This window comes from Sciurus carolinensis, chromosome 5, assembly GCF_902686445.1.
Source record: "Sciurus carolinensis chromosome 5, mSciCar1.2, whole genome shotgun sequence".
In the NCBI taxonomy this organism is placed as follows: Eukaryota; Metazoa; Chordata; class Mammalia; order Rodentia; family Sciuridae; genus Sciurus; species Sciurus carolinensis.
Window position 1 is genome coordinate 146,873,457 of NC_062217.1, and position 21,691 is coordinate 146,895,147.

Below are 21,691 nucleotides of genomic sequence, written 5' to 3' on the forward strand. Positions count from 1 at the left end.
AGGTTTAAGACAAGCCTGGAAATACCTCCGGTAAGTTAGCAACAAAGACGTTTTCCGCGGGGGCGGAAGCTGCAGGGCAGAAGGGAGTGCGCCCAAGGAGGAAGTGGAGACTCTGAGTGTTTATTATTTTTTCAAGAAACTTGGCAGTGAACGGAAGAAGATAGAAGTGAGCCGGGTGGAGATTGGAGCACGTTTACATTTGAGAGCAACCAGTAAGTAAGTAAATAAGTAAAGCAGCGTAAACCTACTCTAGCCCTCAAGATTTGCCAGCAACGCCTCCACGTGACCCAACGCAGGGGGTGCGGCGGGGCCTCGTGCGGACTACAGCCCCCAGAAGGCCCCGCGGCGCGGGGGCGGGCCTCAGACCTGGCGCGCGCTCCTTCGGCGCGAGCGGAAGAGCCTGAGCTTCAGAGAGGCGGCGGAAGCGGCGAGCTACGGCGTCCCGGTAACCACGAACCCTACTTCCCCCGACCCCCTAGCACCCCAAACTGGCGCTCGTTACTCCACTTCTCCCGTCACAGCCCAGGACGCGACTTCGTTTCTTCTTGTGTTTGTTACCGGTATTTTTTCCTCACGTGAGTGCAGGTCCGGCCCCCGCCTGGGGCGGAGGTTACTGGGAAGCTCCTGCCCTTCGACCCCGGTGGGCCCTGGGTCTACAGAAATCTTCTGGGAAACCTTCTGCCCTATTAGGGGCCACTTGCCACCTTTGGGCCTCATCCTAAGTGCTCCCAGCGTATGGGCCGTTCTCTCCCAGGTTTCAACAGGTAGTGAGCGGGGTCCGTGGCGCCCCCGGCAGGGCTGCGGGGACGTGTGCGGCAGAGGTTCCCCCGCGACCACCGGGGGGCTGCTGGAGATTTCTGGGCCGCGAGCCTTGTGACGGGGTCCCGGACCATGGGCTGGGAGTGAACAGTCTGTAAGGGAGGATGCACTTCCTGCTCTTTTTGGGCTGCCCTGGGAAAACTCTAGTCCTGTCATCAAAGTTTTCTTCACCAGTACAGCTGCTTCTGAGTTGTCTAAGAGCAGGAGCTTTGGATTTGGAGTCTGATGTCATGGGGAGGAGTCTGGGTCTGTTGCTTGCTGGACCTGTGGTCTTTTATTGTACAATGTTTCCCGTCACCCTGTTTTCTTTATCTGAAAAATGGGGACAGTAATCTTTTTACCTTATTCTGCCTTCCAGGATTTTAGGATTCAGCAGAAGGGGGTATATGTGCGAAGCTTTGGGCTATAAAACATATTTAAAATATTCATAGTATAATTCAGTTTCCAGTTCAGGTCAGTTAAATTTTAAAAACTACGTCTTTATGAAGCACAGAAGTTAATAAATAGAGGGAAAGTCTCTTTGGAAACAAATATGAACCATACAAATGATCTTATGCTAGATTCCCAGTGAAGGAGTGACATTAGGGCCTTTCTACCTATGGAGGCAATTTTAAACTTCATCTGGATTTTAAGACCCACCGGAATTTGAACTTCCCTCTCTCCAACACACACACAAGTATCTGCCCCTCTTGATCTGTTATAACCTTTCTTCAGCACTACACAGGTACCAGCATCTGAGAAAACACTTAAAGCTCCGCTAGTATGGTGTTGAAGCTTTTATCACTCTCTAGCAGTTCTTGTGTCTTTTGCCCCTGATGCTACTCATGCACTAAATCTAGCTCTGCTTCTAACACAGTCCCACTAACCTGTGTGCATACTAGCTGAAATACTTTGTTTTCACCTATCCTTGGTGTATGTGCTAGGAGTCTATTCTTCGGAGTTAAATTCAGAATAGAAATAGCCAATATTTCAGTCCGTTTTCCAACAATTGAGCTCTGCCTTAAGCAGGTTGCTCACTGACTTATTTTTTTTTTTTCCCTTGTAGAGAATGAAATTTTGCAGTCAATTTTAAAAGGATTTTGGGTTGTAGTAATTAGGTATTTTAGCCTGTATTGTTCCAAAATTATTGATTGAAAAATACTTGAATGTAGTTCAAAAAACACAGGATGGCAGTAAAGTGCTTTAGTACTGTGTACAAGGTAGAACAAGTTTGAATTCAAATCCTGGTGTTGTGACTTACCAGTTTTCGACTTGCATGAATTAGTTGACTTCTCTCAGACTATTTACTAATCTTTAAAACAGAGGTAATAACATTTGCTTCATAATGTGTCTATAAGGATTAAGTGAGATGTGTCTTTTAAGGGCTTAGTAATAAATTCTTACTATTTTGTTGCTGTTTTTATTGATTATTTTGATAATAAGAAATAATGATAATTTTAGGTGTTTTCTAGAGACTCTGTTTGCAAAATGAGAATAATTATCCTTAATCTATAAACTTAAAAAAAAAATACTGTAAATAGTGCAGTGGCACTCGTCTGTAATCCCAGCAGCTGGGGAGGCTGAGGCCTGAGGATCATGAGTTCAAAACCAACCTTAGCAAGACCATTCCTCAAAATTAAAAGTACAAAGGACTGGGGATGTAGCTCAGTTGTAGAGCAGCCCTGGGTTCAATCCCCAGTACTACTGAAAAACAAAACAAAACAAAAAACTACCACCACCAACAAAAACCTCTAAATAGGGCTTTCAGATTGTAGACTTTTTTTTTTTTTTTTTTCCCTTTTTTGCAGTGTTATTTTATATAAAAAGAATTGTGGGCTGCAGTTGTGACTCAGTGGTAGGGTGTTTGCCTAGCACATGTGAGGCACTAGGTTCGATCCTCAGCACCACATAAAAATAAGTAAAATAAAGGTATTGTGTCCATCTACAATTAAAAAAAATATATAGGGGTTAGGGGTGTAGCTCAGTGGTAGGATGCATGAAGCCCTGGGTTCATTTTTTTTTTTTTTTTTTCACTTATAAAGACTTCTTCAATGCTGTTGTGAAAAGTTGTTGGGGTGTGCTGTTGATTTCTGTTTTTAGAGATTCGAAAATGTTGTTTTGTACCTACTTAGTTGAAATTGGAGTGGTGTTTAATTTATGATCTGTAGTAAGAATGCACTTCTCTGCTTGTAGCAGAACAATTATCTTTCGTCAGATATTGACTAGGGTAGAATTTTATAGAACAGTTTTTCTATAAAAAACATTTTTTTTTTAAGTCAGGCTGTTTGACTTTAAAATTTCAGCCTAATGATAGAGTTTTTTTTTTTTTTTTTTTTTTTTTTAATTTTGGTATTAGGGATTAAACCTACCTCCAAGATATATCCTCAGTCCTTTTTAAAAAAATTTTTATTTTGAGACAGGGTCTCATTATATTGCCCAGGCTGGCCTTGAACTTGTGATCCTTCTGCCTCAGTCTCAGGTGTCCGCCATCGCACCTAATTACCTTCATTTTTTAAAGGTGGAAACTTAGTGGCTGCTGTTGCTGTTGGCATGGGAGTGTGTAATTATAAGGAGTGAGTTTAGAAAAACCAGGGAAGAAAACTTTATAGAGAGAAATGATGTGTTGGTTAAGGCAAAATCTTAGGGTTAAAAAATAAAATATGTACTTTTGCTTTCTTCAAGTGCTGTGATGGAATCAGCAGAAGCCTGCAGATTCAGATATTCAAGAAATCTTTATTCTCTTTTTTGATTTGTATACCCCCTGGCTATACATTTTCATTTTCAGATTTTTAATTATGAAGTTGCAGGAAAACTTTTTCACAATAGAATTGTATAAAAAAACTATGACAATAGACAGTCGCTTTCATTAAAATCTACTTTGTGCGCTATAATGTGTTATTTTTCTTTTGTTTTAAAACACTTTTTGCTCCTTGACTCAGTTTTACTTTGAAAGGAGTTTGGAAGGTAGACTTCACTCTCAACTGTAGTAGCTGAGTAGGCATAATGAATTCTCAGTAATGACTGTGCTGGAAAGTTCTGAATAGGAGCACTCTGTTGATTATCCTATGTCACTGAGGCACACTCAGGAGAGGACATACTGTATTGTGAAAATAACCTAAGCTTTGAAGTCAGTCTTAGACCAGGTACTGCTGGAGTAGTATTGAGGATCATTTTGAATTCACTTTCTCATCATTTATAAAACTTTAAATGTGGAAACATGGCTGAAATTATTTGAGATCATTTGAACGAGGCATACACTAGCCAAACTTGGTTAAAAAATAGGGGTTGCTATTACTATTTTAAAGTCATAGATATTTAAAGTCATGCTTCACAAGATTAGTGCTCTTTTGTTACCCAAGATTAAGGTTGTTGACTGACTATGGAACATGAAACATTGAAAAGCTAATTGGCCAGCATAGGATCTGTGACCTTGTCCTCATTATTTTCTTGAGCTAATTATTCATAAATATCTCATCAGAATAAATGAAAAGGCTGGTGTATTTTTTTTTGTCATGCATGCAGCTCATTAGTCATAAGTAAATTAACTAGGATAAGGAGTAAAAGTATAGATTTTTAATTAATATTAAGACTAACCCTCATACTGTGTATAAAACTGGTGACCTACAAGGATGATCTTTGACAGCTGCTAACCTGAACTATTTCTTTCAGTTGTTGAATTTTATCTGTTACAGACCTCCTACCTATAGAAGTGAGAAGAAATAGAAGTAGGCTACTCATGTATTGAAAAAGTACCTACTTCTATGCTATCTACCTGAAAATGTGCTTTAGAGTTCTCTATTAATGAGCCCAGCAGGATGAATGAAACTTGGGTAATTCCCGAGAACTGAACTGAATTATGGAGAAATTCCAGTTGTCAGCATTAAATAGGGGTAAAATATACTGCTTAGCAGCAGTAAGCTTGCATTTGAAGAGAATTTTCTCCTCTTAATAAAACATAGACCAGTTACTTCCAGTTTGGTGTGCATTACTCATTGCCATGCAAACTTGTATAATTTCCCATTCTTCAAATTCACTCTTCAGTTTTATTAATATTTGTTGTCCCTCGTTTGTTTGTCTCCTTTAATGCCAGACATAGCAGATTTGAGACAATGGATAAAAACAGAAGCAAAGAAATATTGTTGGAAACCGCAGGTTTTGGTGACTAGTATAGTGAAGTTTCAAAATAATATGGGCTAACCTGTGAACATGATATGAATTTCTGAAATATGAAAGTGTCTGACAATTTATGACCATTTAACTTGACGCAGAGTCAAAAATGTGGGCCAACAATGTATAGCATTTCTTAATATCAAGTTTGCTTCTTAGAAAAGAATCTAAATGTCTTAATATTGGCTGTATCTCAGCTGTTTCAAGTTCTTTGTGATGGAATGTCAGAAGAGTATTAAAGGAGGAAAGCATTTAGATTTAAATCCTCTCAAATTTATACCAGTGGTCCTGTTTGTTTTCTTAACTGTAAAATAGGGATAATACTATTTATAAAAAATTTCTTTTTATTTAATTAAAGGAAAAAGTAAACAATAAGGATGTCTTGAAAATGGAGTTGGTAACTGTAAGGGAAAAAAAGTTCAAAAACACACTGTCATGCAGATATATCCAATAGGCAGAGTGAGGGTTGGTGGGAGACAGAAAAATCAGAAACATTGAGTGGGATGGTTACATAGGTAATTAGAAAGTGAGGTGATCAGATGTAAAGAGAAGGGCAGATTTAGAAGATCAGGCTAAGAAATGAGAAACAAAGAAAATGAGTGAGGGAACAACCAGGAAGGTTTGATCAAAAGAGAAAAAGAGCATATTCATTTGGTTTTTGTTATTTGAGAAGAACTTATAAATATTTATAGTTAGGAAATAAAAACAGATTTTAATAGTGAATCAAGTAAAATGTTTATGCAGTTTTTATTATGCTATATTTTTCCTTTAATATTAAACTTATATTGCATATTCAATATGCAACTACCAAGCCCATTAGTTAGTCCTGTTAACTACTTATTTGATCCCTCATACTGTATTTTAAACACATTTAAAGAAAAATAAATGACCATTATTTTCTTTTTTAGATTTTTTTTTTCCTCAAAACTGAATACATGCTACCGTAGAAAACTTGGGAAATATAGATGACTTTAAAGGATAACAGAAAATACTCATAATCCAAACAAAATATTAAGTACCACCTTCTTCATGTTTTTCCCCCCACCCCTTGCAAGGTGTTCACTAAAGTTCTGCTTTCCTAAAGGCGTAGAAAAGCTGTTTAAAAGTCCAAAATTATACGTAAATTAACCATTTGTAGTAGAGTTATCTTTATATACCTATTTTAGCTCTTATGTACTTTCATAAATATTAGTATATCTATTTTTATTTTCTCTCCCTATATTGTAAACTTAGCTGTTGTATTAATCCTGTGTGTTTTAGCTTAGTATTACATATAATAGGTACTTAGAATATATTGGAGATGAATGTTAAGCTAAGTAGAACTGCCCTTTCAACAGGTCTGCCCAATTGAGAAAAACTTGATATTTAGGGAGTTATATATGTTTTAATATGAAGCTGCTCAACTAGAGTAAGGGTGCTTTTTCTAGTTAGATATTGTTGTGTAGCAAGCCATGCTGAAACTTACTATTGCAAAACAACTATTTTATTTTGCTTATGAATTTTGTTGAGAATCAGACAGCAGTGTGGAGATGCTGCACTTAAGCCTTAACTGGGTAAGGTTAAAAGGGGTTGTGACTTGAAAATTGGGAGCTAGAATCTTGAGTCTTCTTCACTGACATGTCTAGTGATTGATGTTGTCTGTCCCCCAGAACACCTACATATGGTCTCTCCACAAAGTCTTAATTTGAGCTTGGTGATGACTGTTTCCCAAGAGTGAGAACCCTGAGAAAACCTGAGGGAAGCTGCATTGCCTTTTTTTCATGTGGGGGTAGGGTGTGCTAGGAATTGAACCCAAGGGCACTTAACTACTGAGTCATATCCACAGTGCCCCTGTTTTAGTCAGCTTTTTGGCTCTTGCGACTAAATTATTTGACCAGCACAATTATAGAGGAGGAAAGATTTATTTGAGGGCTCATGGTTTTAGAGGTCTTAGTCTATAGAAGGCCAGCTGCATTCCTTAGGGTTTGAGGTGAGGCTGAACATCCTGGTAGAAGAGCATGGCAGAAGGAAGAAGCTCACATGAGAGAGACTTCATCCTCCAAATATAAAATATATACCCCATACCCATGCCCCAATTCCCATCTCCTCCAGCCACACCATTCCACTTCAATTAATCGAATCAGGGATTAATTCACTGATTGGGTTAAGACTCTTACAACCCAATCATTTCTCTGAACCTTCCTGCATTGTCTCACATGTGAGCTTTTGGGGAACATCTCACATCCAAACCATAACAGTCCCCCCTTAAAAGAATTTTTTTTTCGAAACAGGGTCTTGCTAAATCGCTTATGGCCTTGCTAAGTTTCTGAGGCTGGCTTTGAACTTGTGATCCTCCTGCCACAGCCTCCCTAGCTGTGCACCACTGTGCCTGGCTTGCATTGCCTTTTTTGAGTTGGCCTTGGAAGTCATAGTGTCACAACTTGGCAGATCTAAGGAGAGCAGCATTTGTATGGATTCCGCTTCTTGCAGGAGGAGTACACAATTAACTCAAAATCTCCCCTCTTAGAAGTGACTAGTTTTAGGTGCATAGTGTTTTATTCATGAATCCTAAATTCTACTGTTTTGAAAATGGAAAAATCTTTTTAATAATTTTGAGGCTAACTCAGATGGTAGTGAATTCCAGTCTGTACTTACGTAGGGCTATTTGTGATGTTTATCCTTTGTAGTATAACAATTCATACTTTCACAGAAATATTAATTTTATTTTATTTTTTTGGTGTAGGGAGCTACTGGGCAAGTGGTCTGCCTCAGCCTTTAATATGTTTAATTATTAAGTGTTTTCTACATCCAGGGTGGATGTGATCCAGTAGGTGACAGTATTTCTGTTGAGATTCATATGGTGATAATAGTATTTGAGAAGGGTTGTCTTGGTGGTTATGTGTGCAAAATAACCTCGAGCAGGAGTACTTAGAAAATATTTCAGTAGTTTTATCATCGATAGTGAGTAACATTGGGAAAGAGCCTCAGATAGGTGTAGGAGAAAGATAATGACTTCAATTTCTAATGTTGAATTCAAGGTATTATATAAGTGGTTTTAAAAATCTGGTGCTTTAAACATTTATTAATCTTAATGAGTGCGGTCCCTTTTAATCTGTTTTTGAGGCCACACTGTTTTTTGGAATCTGTCTTTTGGAACTGCTTTTAGAACCAGTAGAGCCATATAAGAAAACCAATCTCATTACCTGATGGTCCTATTCCTTTTCTCCCAAAGAGTATTATCTTGCTTGTCCACTATCTTATTTACCACACATGTGTCTAAGTGATTGTTGGCGGTTTCTAAAAATTAATCTGCAAAGACAAAATTTATTTCTATGGAAAATATTTAAATGATTATTGCAGTTGCTGAAAATGGTGAAAAGTCTTAAACTGTGTTAGCACCTTTGGAACAAGGTGCTAGTTAGTGTGCACTGGTAGAAGGGTGTGTTCCAGCAGCCAGGTTTTAATGATCTCTTTAGAACATTAGTTGTGTGTCTTGAGCAAGTAATTTGTTTGGGTCTTATTTTCCTTATTTATAAAATGGGGAGAGAGATAATACTTTTTGTATTGTGGAAATTTTAAAAGACTATTTTGTCCTAGAGTTTGGTGAGAGAAGAGAAGACTAAAGATGGAATATTGGGGAATACTCACAGTAGGTGAGTGGGAAGCAGAAAAGGAGCCTATGAAGGAACAGAGGTTGTTTAAAGAAAGAAAATAAGGAGTGTATATTAATGTAGAGGTTATATTAATTAGGATTAATTTGGTTGCCAAGTTAATAAGTAACAGAGACTTAAACACAGAATTTTATTTCCCTTGAGGTGTAGAGTTGCAGCAAGTCAGTTTAGGCCTGGTATAGTTTGCCATGGTGTCATGTTATTCATCTAATGTGTGGGGATTCTATCCTTTTCCCAAATCTCTTTAGAGTCTACTAAGAGCTCTAGCCATTTCATCCACATTCCAACCATCAGAAAGGAGAAAGAGAACACATCTGACTCCCTTAAAAGATTCTTCCCGGAAGTTATATATATGACTTTTGTTCATATTCCATTGGTGAAATTTAATTGCATAACCATAGCTTGCTAATGGAGGGTTTGGGGAATGTAGACTTTATTTGAGTGGTCAGCACCTGGGAATAAAGAATAGGAATACTCAGACAAGTGTAGCTAGAGGAGGAATACAGGGTAGATAATAGTTCATTGTCTTTAGAAAAGTTTAATTCCCTATTGGTAATCTTTGATAGGACTTCTATCATTATGAAATTGAGTACAAATTTACTCTTAATTAAATTTCATCAATAGTACAGGTTAAGCATCCCAAATCTCAAATACTCTAAAATCTGAAACACTTCTGGTCCCAAGCATTTTGGATAAGGGACACCCAACTAGTGAGTTGTTTGTAGGGTATAATCCCTTTATGAATCCTGTGTGTATATATGTGTGTACATATGTGTATATTTCCATTTAACAATGTTGAACAAAATTACTTCACATGGCAACAATGTACATAAAAATTGATAAGTAAACCACTGATATGTCTCTCTTCTGTTGATATAAAGCCTATCATTTTTACTCAGTCCTCTATCCATTCTCCAGTGTGGTTGGTTTTTGACCAATGTTTTTAAGCCATCTGTCTTTTTATATTACTTCTCTCTGTCACTGCTGTTAATCGTATTTCCCAAAATAGATAAATGAGTAAATTTAATTAAATGTGTTATTTGCACTGTCTCCTGATCATTAATGAATTTGTAAGTAAGGTCAGACTTACAATCTTCACAGTATTACAATTACTGAATTCTGTCCTTTCAACTGGTACTTAAATTTTTTTTTTTTGTATTTTTAAAGCTTCTGTATTTTGTGTGTTTTTATACCCTTTCAGTGTTAGAATTATGAAGTGCTTCCAACAAACAAAAAGATAACATTTTCCCTAGAATTTTTTGTCACTTTCAACTGAAAATGTCGTAATGTGTTTGAATGAGAAATTATTTATTTAAGTTAAAAAGAGATTTATGTTTCTATTTGACTTTTGTTTCTTTGAAATGACTAAATTCTTTTATCAATAGGCATGTAGTTTAAAAGACATAATTTAAATAGTAAAAAAAGAATTCATAACAAACTACAGGTAGTTTCTGTTCTACTTTCCCTATTCTAACTCCTTAAGCTGTTTTCTTCTGGCATTACATATCTTGATATTTTAAAATAATATTTTTATAATGCTGTCTTTTAATTCACCTATTTATTCATTATGTATTGAGTTTTCATTATGGTATAGAAAGTTTCTCTGTCTTAAATAACCATTTCCACTGTTGTATCTCCCCTAGCCTCCCAATTTAGTTTATTACAATATTTGGTTAATTGAAATAGTTAATGTTGTATTTATATTATCATGCTTGTGCAATTGTTATTTGCTGATAGTCCTTTTTTAATTTTTTTATATTTTGGTACCAGGGATTGAACCCAGGGGGCACTTTACCACTTAGCTACATCCCCAGCCCGTTTTGTTTTTATTTTGAGACAGGATCTCACTAAATTACTTAGGCCCTTGCTAAGTTGCTGAGGCTGACCTTGAACTTGAATTCCTCCTGTTTCAGCCTCCCGAACCGCTGGGTTTAGAGGTGTGCACCACCATATCTGACCAAGACTAGGATATTCTTATATGAAATTATACTATGTGATCATCATTATTTTAATAAGATGAATAACATGATGCTCAAATGTAGTAACTAAACATAGGTCTGTAGAGTTCTATAGAAAGGGCATTGCTGTAGAGAAGAAAGGATATCATGCTTTCCTTGTTTGTGAGCTATCACTTTAATTTCTAAAAGTAATTTTTGGGAAAAAAAAAACACGTCTTCTTTATTATAATAAAACTAGAGAACACTGAGCTTGAGGAAGAAAATGAAAATCACTTTAATTCCATATCTACAGGTAACCACTATTAACAGTGTAGTGTATATTTCTAGCATTTTTCTGTCTTTACCTGTGTATTCATATGTATGTATTTAAATGGGGCATACTACATGTATTTTTTATTCCTCTCTTCATTTCTTTCACCATAAAAGTATAGGTCTCTTGAGAATTTTTCTTCATAATCTCTTAAGAGATTATGTTTTCATTAACAACATCTAACAAGTGCTATTTATTTGATTGTAGCTTTTGTGCCAGGCACTGTGCTGTTTTCTAAACAGTTTAATTAGGTTGACATTATTTCAGACTACAGAAAAAAGTCTAAGACTAGTAGAAAGAATTCACCCAATTATCCCAAATGTTAGCATTGTTTTGTATTTCCTTCCTTTCTTTTAGTACATAGGTATATACAATTATGGATTGTTAAATGATGGGGATACATTCTGAGACATGCATCCATAGGTGATTTAATCATTGTGTGTATATCATAGTACTTACATAAACCAACATGGTATAGATCAATCACTTGATGCTGACTCTTGATGCTATTAAGAGACATGGTAATGAGGTTGTATGAGGTTGCTGCTTATACATGACATATGTTTTCCAGTAAATTTTTTTTAACAGTACACTCTAAAATGATGAAAAGTATAGTAAATATACATATGTATATACCATATATAATATAGTATAGTAAACCAGTAACAGCTGTTGACAATAATCCCATAGCACATTCTGTACATATTGTATGTACACTATACTTTTGTAAAACTGGCAGCCTAGTAAGTTTGTTTAAACCATCACCACAAACACACAAGTAACATGTTACTATGGCTATGCTGACACTAAGTGATAGGAGTTTTTCAGTTCCATTTTTATCTTATGGTACCACTGTCATATATGCAGTCTGTGGTTGACCATAGCATCATTAATCATTATGTGGTACATGACTGTTTCTTTCTTTTTTTTTTTTTTTTGACTGTGTTTCTTGTGAAAGAAAGACATAGACCTTTCTCCCCACTTATGCCTAAATCTTTTTCAGTGTGCAAGGACATTCTTTTATATAATGCTGTCAATCAGGAAATTAACATTGATTTAATATTAATATTGTAATCCACAGACTTGTTTACATGTTACCCATGGTCCCAGTAATGTATTTTAAATCTAGAGCAGTTCCTCAGTCCTTGTTTTTTTAAGACCTGAACTTTTTTTGAAGAGTGCAGGCTAGTTGTTTTGTAGAATATATCCAGTTTAGGTTTATCTGATGGATTCCAGTTATCCATTTTTGGCAGGAATAACACAAAACTAGTATTGTGCTTCTCAGGGCATAAACTCAGGAGGCTCAGAATCTTTAAATACCTGTAATGTAATCTTGAATCCCTTCTTTAAGGTTGAATCTGTCACGCTTTTCACAGTAAAGTTACTGTTTTTCCTTTCATAATTTTTTTTCCGCTCTTTTTTGGTACCAGGAATTGAATCCAGGGATGCTTAACAACTGAGCCACATCCCCAGCCCTTTTTATTTTAATTTTTAAATTTTGAGACTGAGTTTTGCTAAGGTGCTTAGGGCCTTGCTGTTTCTGAGCCTGGCTTTGAATCTGTGATTTTCCTGCCTCAGTCTCCCTGCTGCTGGGGTTAAATGCATGCACCACCATACCCAGTTCCTTTTGTTAATTCTTGTGTGTCCACAAATGTAAAATGTATATAACAAAATTTATTTTCATGTTTTAGCCATTTTTAAATGTATAGCTCAGTGACATTATATTCCCTTTGTATTTCAAAATATCTCAGGAAAAATACAGTGAGATTTCATAAAATATCTTGCTACTCTTGATTTTAATATCTTGATGAGGTCTGCCCAAATAATTTTCAAAATGGTTCCTAAGTGGTGATTTTCCGATTGTATTGTTCCTTCTTCATTTATTTAATAGTACTTTATTTATTTTTACTCTTTCCCTGATTTGGCCACTTGGAGCCCCTTCAAGCTGATTCCTGTCTCTATTTGACATGCTAGTCATTCTTTGAGCACCTCTTGCTTTTTACCACAGAGGTATTTTAGGGTCACTTTGCACTCTCCCAGGCCCAGCCCTGAAATGAGTGATTGCTTCAAAGATCCCTGGTTCCTTTTAGTAGAGAATGGCTTTGTAAGCTATAGTTTGAACTCTGCTACTATAGCTGAGCTGCTACTGGATATCATTACTTCAAAACCCTTTCAGCAGATACCTAGGAAATAGATACGTGTGAAAAATGTGTGTGTTTGTGTACACATAGATAGATCTTTTCCTGGCCACTGAAAGCAGTGAGTTTATATGATACCTTTGATTCTGATCTAACACAATAAGATTTTATTTTGTCTTCCCTCCCTTCATATTTATGGCTCCATTCAACAGTGAGAAATTTTTGCTTATTGGTTCAATCCTAAAATATTAAAAAATAGTTTAAGAATTGCTGACTCATACCATTGTTTAAAAAACACCTAGTACGTATATAGTTTTTATTTTCTTCAACTTAGAGGATATAGTCTAATCCTCCATTGTGTAGTAGGGTAGCTACTTACAATGTGGATTGAAATGTGTTCTAGGTCTAAAATATGCAATGGATTTTGAAAATTTACTACAAAATAAGGAGTGTAAACTATTCTTTAATATTATAATCTTTTTTGCAAACTACTTGTTCCAATAAGACCTATCTCCCCAGTGTTTTGATATTCTACCTTTATCATATACACAAATTTTTATGATTTATTTCTGGACTTTTTATCATTTTCTCACTGTTGCTGTTATAGAGGCTTAATAGTATAGAAGAGGCTAGCTTTTAAAGTTTTTAATGTTTTCCTGACTATGCCTACATGGTTATTTTTGTTAAACTTTGTTATCAGCTTGTCTGTCTCCACTGAAAAAAGTTTTCTGGTATTTTTATTTAATTTACATTAAATTATTAATTAATTTAGAGAGCATTGACTTTATGATATTGAATTGTTTTGCGTTTTCTATCCAAGAACAAGAAATACCTCTCTGTTTGCCCAAATCTACTTTTGTGTCTTTCAGGCATGTTTTAAAGTTTTCTTCATTTTGTTTTTGTACACTTCTTGTTAAATTCTCCAGTTTTTAAAAACTCAGTAATGGTTTTTAGATCTTCAGGTCAGCATTTACAGAGCTCTGTCATTTCCTTTATTATCTGTAGTTTTCTATGTCATGAATGTACCATAATTTGTTTAACTTGGCTCATATCAGTGGACCTTCAATTTGTTTATAATATTTCACTGTTGTAAATAGCTCTGGAATAAATATCTATGTAGAAGTTCCTTTATTTTGTTAGATTAAATTCCTTGAAGGAGAATTGTCTGCCCTTTGATTTTTAAGTTTCTGAAACATTTCTAAAATATCTCCTTCCCTTCTCTTTCATTCATTCCAAGTAGGCAGGTAGAAAGTAGATTTTAAATGGCAAGAGTGCCCAGATAGTGGAATTTTCTCATCGGAATGGTGTTGAATACAAATGGCAGAAATGGCAAAAATTTCATTGACTGTTTTATATATTTAAGGTTTAGATACAATGCGTATTGTATAAAACAGAGCACTTGTTGATTACCTTGCATGTATTAAACCTAGGGATCTTTAATTCTAGAAATTGCCTAGCATTTAGACAAAGCTCAGACACTCTGCATATTTATAACTCAGATGCAGACATGTCTCTAGTCAGCTACATGGAGTGTCAGGCGTACTATAACCTAACATAACAGTTGTTTATTTAACAGAAATTATGAAGTGGTCATTTAGAAGACTTTAAACAGATCTAAAATGCTTTTTATAGGAATAAAATGTATACCTCCACTATCAGTGTACTTGAACCTAGTTCTGTTAGCATCTTTCAAAACAAAACCTCACCATTTTTTTAAACCTCTTTGCTGGTTCAGTAGGTAAGAAAAAAACCATCTTTTGTATTTCTTTTCTAATTGATGGGATTTGTTTTTTGGCCAACTAGCCTGTATGTGGGCTATATATAATAATATAATAATGACAGGGAGTTGAAAATCTTTTTGTGTTTTTGATCATTTATACTATTTTGTTTCTTACCTGTTTTGATGACAATTCATTTCTATCCCGTTAGATCAGTCCTTAGAGACCTGATGTCATTTCCTGTTCTGTTTTGGTGATGAGCTTCTAAAAAGTGTTTGTTTTCATTACACATTCTATGGTAAATCACTATTAAACTCTTGTAGTTACAAAATTAGATAATGGAAGTTAAATGCCCAGGACAGTTGTCAAAAGAAATACTAAATATAAAAGTAACTTTTGTTGTTATTATTTCCAGGTGAGGCTGCTGTCTGTCAGAAGGGAATTTAGTACAGTTGCCTTCACACACGGTCTGTTTGCATGGTGTAGAGTTTTATTATTCAGAATATAAATGTGGCAAGTTAGTTGCCTATACTTAGGCATGTTTTATAGAAATGTATTTATTTAAATATTTGCTTACATTTGTTACTTCAGTGTTATCTTGTTACTCTCATATAAAACAAGTTTGAAAGTATCAGTTTCCTGAAAGACTTAGGGTCTTTTGAAGATTTTTTCTCTCTTGTGTTGTCTTTGTCTTTCTTCATTTTGATGTTTGTTGTAGAGATAGTAAAGACTGGTTAAATTTTGGAATTAGTTTTCAGAGTTGGATTACTAGCTTTGTTGGTTTAGTCTCTATTGTAACAATTAGCTTCTTATCAAATTCTTTTAACTTTCCTATAATTCACACAGGGAGCACAAAAACGCAGTGTTATTGTAGGGATTACAATAGCATAAATATTATAGGGATTTAATTTATTTATTCAGAAAGAATAGATTATCATTTAAATCCTCAGTAAAGTATAATAAAGTAGAATGATTAATGTTATTAAAGAATGTGGGAGTGAAAAAAATCAGATAACTAATTTTGATTTTTGATATTACCCTATAGGCATTTATTTTCATCAATTAACATTTTTCTTTCAGAGACTTAGTAAGTTGATATGACCTACTGTTTTGTGAGAGGTTTTCTTACACATCCTCTGATTTTTTTCAGTATATTCCAGCTTCTGACTCTTGTGTGTTGCCAGTGGCAACTGGGAAACTGATGTACAGGGTGAAGGCTTTAGTGGTAATCAGAGGGTCAGTCACAGCAACTGTCAGAAGATAATTGTACTCATGTGCTGCTGAAGCATATGGCAAAAATTGGATGGAAACTATAATAACATGATACTGGTGATTTGCAGGATTTCATTTTAAATTGCTTAACACAGCTAGACATGGTGAGAAATAATTGTTGATGTTGAGACCTGAGTTTAAAGTGTTCTCTTCAAGGTTGAGAAGTCATGGGTACAGATAAAAGGGGGAAATAAGTTTCTCCTTTGATATGTTTTTTGGTAGTTTTTTGCTTTTGTTAGCATCAGAAAGCTGTCTTTAGACATTTCTAAATGTATGCTTGGCTCATATAAGAAAAATGCATGGGATTTCATGTATATAACTGAAAAAACCTAGATCTCAGAGCAAACCAAAGTGAGTTTTAATCTTGGTTATTTAAAATCTCCTTGTACCTCTCTTATTAGGAGTATTATTTTTTTTTAAGAAGCTAATTTGCAACTGGCTATAAAGAGTGACATTGTGCCCAAGAAAATGCTATACTAACGCACTGTACTGTCCCACAAGAGTACTTCTTAAGTCCCCAAACGCAGTGCTGACAATCTGTGGCAGCCTGTGAATTGAGCAGCAGTTAGGGGAGGTGGACAGCAGGGTAAAGTGGTTGTATGTAAGTTAAAGAGGAGATAGGGAGGGGAAGAAATGAGAGAAAAGCAGAGAACTCTTAGGTTTTGTTTGAATGGAAGTTTGAATGGAAGCCATTCTAGTTGTTAGGATCTGCTATTAAAACTGAAACAAAATGTTGGGGTGGGTGGGTGTAAATGCTTATTCTTTCAAGGTGTTATTGTTTAATTCTGTTATCAGAACTCAAGGGTGAGATTTAAATGGAATTAAAAATTTTGACCAGACGTGGTAACTCACTCCCGTGATCCTAGCAGCTTGGGAGGCTGAGTCAGGAGGATCTTAACTTCAAAGCCAGCCTCAGCAATTTAGTGAGGCCCTAAGCAACTCAGTGAGACCCTGTCTCTATATAAATATAAAAAGAGGGTCAGGATTTGTCTCAGTGGTTAAGTGTCCCCTGGGTTCAATCCCTGGTACCTAATAATAATAATAATAATATTTTTTTGAAGAGACTAGAAATATCACTTTGAATGAAACTATAAAGGGTCAGGTAGTGGAGATGGGGCTTATCTTTTCCAGGAATTATTGCAGTTGTAGAAAGGACATTCTTCAGAATATCTAGATCCCAAATGACTTGTCCTTTATCTCAGGCAAATGTATCTTATTGTACTATACATCTGTTGGTTTGATTTGATTTACAAACATGCATGTACACACACCACCAGCTGGTATCATTTCAGAAATACATGACCTACTAGAGCAATCTTGTCAGATATCAAGGGATGAATTTCTGGGTTATTATATGAATTATGCAGGATAATTTAATGTAGGGCAAATTATGGTTCTGGTCTTTCTCTGATTTTAAGAATGATTATACAAAGTATAGGTTAAGCAATCAAAAATTTTTGCATTTCAGATTTCAGATTTTTGAATTAGCGGTACTCAACTGATAAGTCTGTGCAAATATTCCACAATCCCATAACTCTGAATCTGAAACATTCTGATCCCAATCATTTCAGCTAAGAGAAACTCAACAGTAAATGTATTTGGTTGTTCCCTAAGTATAATGTGTATTCTAACTATGAATTAGGTTTGGGGCCTGTGTTTTTGACCCATTCCTTCTGTTATTCTGTTGCTGGTTTTAGGTTAAATATGTTACTGCTTATTCATTGGTATAATTGGTTTTAAGTAATCATGAGAAGAGGTTTCAGTCAAGGTTGCTTGTTATCTCCTCTACATCATTGATGTGTACTGAAAAAGATAACCAGGCTGAAATGGAAAGGCAAATGTAGTAATGAAGGGAAGGTGTAGAGGACTAGAGAAACTATCATAACTTTTCAGGAATTATCTGTAGGGTCTAGACTCAATTCTCCACCTTATCCTAGTGTTGAAGACCCTCCAGGCTGAATATAATCTTTCTGACAATCTTCCATTGTTTTTCCTAAAATGAACTAAACTAGTGTATGAACTAATATTTAGGTGTCCCCCCTATTGCCCTACATTAAATTATCCTGCATAATTCATATAATAACCCAGAAATTCTCCCTTGATATCTGACAAAGATTGCTCTAGGTCATGTATTTCTGAAATGATACCAGCTGGTGGTGTGTGTACATGCATGTTTGTAAATCTAATCCTAATGTGTTGGTATTTTGGAGGGCAAGTCCTTTGGGAAGTAATTGGATCTTGAATGGGATTAATGACCTTATAAGATGGTGCCCCCCATGAATGGGATTAATGACCTTATAAGATGGTGCCAGAGAGCTGTCTCACTTTCTCCCTTGTGAGGATACATGTAGGACTCAGCTATCTATAGCCTAGAAGAAGACCCCCCTGCAGAACCTGACCATGGTGGATGCTCTGATTTTCAACTACCAGCTGCTGCAAACTGTGAGAAATTTCTGTTGATAAGCCACTTAGTCTGTGGTACTTTTTGATAGCAGCTTGAACCAAAATAATAGTTTCTATAATTATTTTCAAAATAATACTTTCTAATGTACTGCTTCTTCACATGTTCAGCGTCTTTTTTTCTACCTCAATTCTGTCTTCAACTTCTGAAGTTCTGGCCACAATGCCACTGCTTCATGACATTTTCCTTAGCCATTTCAGGCCTTTGGTGATATTTTTGTCCTTTGGGTTTCTGTCACTTACTGTTTTTCTCTTTTATTTGGCAATTACATAAAACAGCAACAACCACTACTACTACTTTTTTTAAAAAGTACTTTTCATTTAGATAGAGATATCTTAAGTAGGGAAAACTACATTTTCATTCTTGTGTTGTTTTGATAAGTGAGAAAAGGCCATTACATAATATTAGCTTACATTTATCTTTAACATTATCTTATCTTTTTGAGTCATAATAATAATAGATTAGAAAGCAATTTAAGTGTTTGAGCAGTGTTTGAGCAGTAGACAGTAGATCATACTTCTTTGAAAGCCTTCTGCAACCCTCTGTATAGGCTTTCTGAAAAAAGTAACCTTAAAAATAACATGGCTTAAAGTAACATTTCTCTGAAAATGCTATTTATTCTTTTTTTTTTTTATTGTTGAAAATGCTATTTATTCTAAGGTACTTGTTATTCTTGAAACTCCTAATTAGTAAATTTCAACTCTATAGAAGCTCTTATTTATTAATTTCCTAATATTTTCTTTGCCTCCTTTAAAGTGAAACTTGCTTTTTTGGTTTATTTCTCACTGGGCACATTTGGCTTTCATATTGGCAGAACTATAGGGAAAGAGGAGAGAAATACAGAGCTGTAACTGCATATTGCTAACATATAGACTCTACCTCCAATATAGTTATTCATTTTTGTTGCTAGTTTATTTTGGTGTATAGTAAATGTTCTCTGCTACTATTTGTTTTACTCCATAGTTTTTAGAAGTATGTGTGTTCTAATCTAATGTAGTAGTTATATTCAGGACTTTGAACTGTGAACCAACACTTGGAAACTTTGTGATCTTACATAACATAATTTTCCGATTTCTTATCTGTGAAGTGGGATAATAATAGATACCACTTAGTGCCATAGTTGGGATCAAATGAGATAATATACCATATACATATATACATGTGTGTGTGTGTGTGTAGACACTTAGCACAGTAAGTGTAATAGTCCTTAACTTTTAAAATTTGCTCAGTGGTTTATTAGCTTTACTCTGTGCATCTTAAAGAGGGGGAAAAAATCAAATTGTAATGTATGTCTTGATTGAGGTATAGCCCCTAAAGCCTTATCTGTTTGATCTCCTTTATCGTCAACTGTAGGCTGTCAGTTTAACTCAGGACAGGCCCAGGAGAGAATCTAATTTCAAATAACTCTACAATACAAACCAACCTCCAGATGTATAGTTAGGGGACGTTTTAGGAGGTTTTTCTTTTCTTTGATTTCTACTGGCAGGTATATATACAGAACAGAAAGTAGACTTTTCCCTCTACCTTTCTAATATATATTATATTGCTGTTGTTCAGATACATTAAAGCTTTGATCTGACTGCCTTTAGAAGTAACCAGTAATAGATGCTAACATTAAACATGGAACAGTTAAGTTGGTGAACCACAGGGTTCCCTTGTCTTTATAGTGTGAAAGAGACTAAGCTGTAGCCTGTTTCACAGCCTATAAAGTGTGAAATCAGTTGACGCTAATGCATGGTGACTATATATAACCAGTGGAGCATAAAATAAATTTGGGGCATTAATTGTGTTTTGTTTTAAGGATAACTTTTTCATGCTATAACTTGCCTGTGTATTTTAGGACTTCTAAGATCCTCCTGGAATTGTGTATCCTTTATCTTTCTTGTCCCAGTACTCATATTTGTCATGAAATGTTTCTTCCCATTGTGTAGACTATATTCTTTGTCCAACTGCATGCAGAGAGGCAGAGAGGCAAAGAAGCAAAGGCTATAAATGCTCAAGGAAAGTTAATGTTTAATACTGTAATTTTTTCTGTATAATACTGTATGTAAAAATACCATTTGCAGTTGGTATTTGATGTACAAATGTCTTCTAAGACTCAGATTTGAAAGTGTACATTGTATTTTAAGGCTTCCTCTACTCTAAGAACTGTGCTATCATTTCCACTGGTTGTTATTCCCATGTTCACATATGCCTCTGGATGATTTCAAATGCTTGGGGAAGTTGGAGGAAAGAAGTATAGAAATTATTCTCTTGGGGAATAGAAGAGAGGGAGTTTCTTTTCTGACACCTGGTGAGGTTCTTTACCAGATGGCTTTGAGGTGAGGCAAGGTGAATGAGGAAGTTTCAGAGACGATAGTGAATTATTATTGTCAGCACTTTAAGTCTCGAAGGTTATTGGAAATTGATATGCCATGAAAGCTTTAAAGTTCTTTCATTCTTATCTTGGTTGGTTTTCTCATTTTACCGAAGCCATTTTTGTGCTCTCTTTAGTTGCTTTACATTTTGCACAGATTCTAAGCAAATTGCAAATATTTATGAAATTAATACATTATTGTGAGACAGACCATACTATGTTAGACCATTGTGTGTTCTAGCATAGTAGTTAAGTGCAGGGACTTTTTGAAATCCTAACCCATGCTTAGAAGCTGGGTGATCTTGAGTTATTTAAACTTCCCATTTTTCATCTGTAAAATTGGGATAATAATAGCTACCTCATAATAGTTAGTTGGAATCAAATGAGATAGTATATATACAATATTTAGCACAATGCTAAATAGAGAAATGCTTTTCTTCTGGTGCTAAGAATGGTCGTGGTAGAGGTTTTGTCCAGTGTATGAAGCATATTTTTGTGGGAATGCGTTGGAAAAGTCATCCTGATCATTTACACTAATGGAGATGAGCATTAGTATGGATAATATATTTGAATTTGATGTGCATTATGTGATTATTTTTGCTGCACAATTAACTTCCTTATTAAACTTTGCTCAGCATATATCCTGATCATATACTGGGTAGAAAATTGTGTGATATAGCTAAAATGGTGACAAAATTACTGGTTTAGTTGATAGGTGATCTGAATTCAGGTCTCAGTTTCCAGTCAAATAAGTGTAAGTCTTAGATACACTCCCCAACCAGTTTTCTCATTTTTAAGATGAGGAGATTATACAGCATGATTTTTAAAAGTTCTTTTCAGCTAGCTGTAAGATCTGTATGGGG

At 35.3% G+C, this 21,691-nt stretch overlaps 1 protein-coding gene across 8 annotated transcripts in view; it reads left to right on the plus strand.

The window, feature by feature from the left end:
• Positions 1-370: 370 nt before the first annotated feature.
• Positions 371-21,691, plus strand: part of R3hcc1l (R3H domain and coiled-coil containing 1 like) — an 81,083-nt gene continuing 59,762 nt past the window's right edge. For 2 of the 8 annotated variants that reach the window (XM_047554230.1, XM_047554235.1), the window contains exon 1: positions 453-575. The gene's annotated coding sequence lies outside the window, so the exon portion shown is untranslated. The other 6 variants (XM_047554233.1, XM_047554236.1, XM_047554232.1 and 3 more) reach the window with 5 other exon arrangements.